Source organism: Lathyrus oleraceus, chromosome 1 (assembly GCF_024323335.1).
Source record: "Lathyrus oleraceus cultivar Zhongwan6 chromosome 1, CAAS_Psat_ZW6_1.0, whole genome shotgun sequence".
NCBI lineage: Eukaryota > Viridiplantae > Streptophyta > Magnoliopsida > Fabales > Fabaceae > Lathyrus > Lathyrus oleraceus.
The window spans coordinates 233,774,708-233,776,671 of record NC_066579.1 but is presented as its reverse complement, the minus strand read 5'-3'; the positions used below and the strand labels follow the sequence as shown (position 1 = coordinate 233,776,671).

The following is a 1,964-nucleotide window of genomic DNA, read 5'->3' as shown; positions in this document are numbered from 1 at the left end:
ATTTATTTCTCGCACTCGCTTTACATTATTTATTTCTCGCACTCGCTTTACTTTATTTATTTCCCGCACTCGCTTTACTTTATTTATTTCTCGCACTCGCTTTACTTTATTTATTTTCCGCACTCGCACTACTTTCATTTATTTTCCGCACTCACACTACTTTTATTTACTTTCCGCACCCGCACTACTTTTATTTACTTTCCGCACTCGCACTACTTTTATTTAAATTAAATGCACCTTTACTTTACCATGTCTAACTAAACCTATAAGGTTAGAATGTAAGGATCGTAATTGAACCGATAATCCGTATAATTTTTCGTAGAAACACTTAAGGGCTATTTTGACTTTCAACTCAAGTTTTCCCGCACTTAATTTCTGTTGGGTAAGATCGAAAGCCGTCCAACGTCTATTTAAACTTAATTGTTTTTAACTATTTCAAATACAACGAAAGCGCTTTGTTTAGTTCATTAGGAGTTTTTAACTTAGGAAGAAAAGAGATTTTAAAACTATTTTCGGACGCGTTTATAAGTTTAGATTCTGGTTCGTGAGAACCTCTTTTGGTTAAGAAATCCAGGTTAAAATACTTTTCAACTTAGTCAAGATACTATATTTCTTAAAAATAGGTTTACTACTCTAACGCAATTTGTGCCTTTTTATAAGTGACAATAAGAGGGTTTGATTAGGGAGTAAAACTCGGTTCTGAATACGCGAAAGCGACAGTTCCTGTTAAATTGATTCTTTTCAAAGTAGGAAACACTGCCCATAAGTAGTTTATTAGCAAGTACTTGGATTATTAATTGATTATGTGAATTACATTCGAGCTTGTCTTTATTAATTGAACTTTATTCAACACTTTACTTTTCATTGCACACTCTAAAAACCCATATTTTGATTACCTTTGATAAACACCATAACAATAGATAACGATAGATTGACACTTGGTCTCTGTGGATTCGACAATCTTTTATATTACTCTGGCGCGTTCGTATACTTGCCAAAAGCACGCATCAAGATTTTGGTGCCGTTGCCGAGGAACAATTTCGTCAAATTTCATACCCTGTTGTTATATCATTTAGACTTAGGCTATTACCCGCCGGTCAATGCGAAGAACTCGTAGCACCGGAAGTTTAGTATACCCTCTAGCGGAACCTGAACGTTACGCTCGCGCATGTTTATTCTTTTATAGAATTAGGAGAGTTATGGCCGAAGATCAAAACCAAAGACCTCTTAAGGACTTCGCCCAACCATCCAACGAAGAAATTAGTTCTAGTATAGTAAACCCTACCATCCCAGCTAATAATTTCTAACTTAAACCTTCCCTATTGCAACTAGTACAACAGAGACAATTCGCAGGTCTCGCTAATGAGAATCCAAACCAACATTTAAAAATCTTTCTCCAATTAACAGACACTTTTAAAACCAATGGAGCTTCTCCTGAGGCAATACGTTTAAGATTATTCCCTTTTTCCCTCAGAGATAAAGCCCTATCATGGTTAGATTCCCTTCCACCCAATTTCATTACGACTTGGGATAACCTTAGAAGAGTATTCCTTGCTAGATACTTTCCCCCAAGTAAGACCGTCGTTCTTCGAAACCATATAACTAGATTTACCCAGAACCAAGGAGAATCGCTGTTTGAAGCTTGGGAGAGATATAAAGAGCTGTTAAGAGCATGCCCACATCATGGTTTAGAAAATTGGTTAATCATTCAAACCTTCTATAATGGAATTCCCTATAACACTAAGATGACCATCGACACTGCCGCAGGCGGTGCGCTGATGAACAAACCTTATCCTGAAGTTAGTGCCCTCATCGAAGATATGGCTCAAAACCATCAATCATGGGGAGTCGAACGAGCGACAGTTGAGAAGAAGGAAGCCCAAGGAGGAGTGCATGAACTAAGCTCTATAGACATGATGCAAGCTAAAATGGACGCATTAGTCCTCAAGGTCAAGCATATGTGC

At 37.4% G+C, this 1,964-nt stretch overlaps 1 non-coding gene across 1 annotated transcript; it reads right to left on the bottom strand.

Annotated features, from left to right (window-relative positions):
* Nucleotides 1-1,583: 1,583 nt before the first annotated feature.
* LOC127117068 (small nucleolar RNA R71) lies at nt 1,584-1,690 on the bottom strand. Its single transcript, XR_007801830.1, has one exon. It is a non-coding gene; the product is annotated as a small nucleolar RNA R71 (small nucleolar RNA).
* Nucleotides 1,691-1,964: the final 274 nt, after the last annotated feature.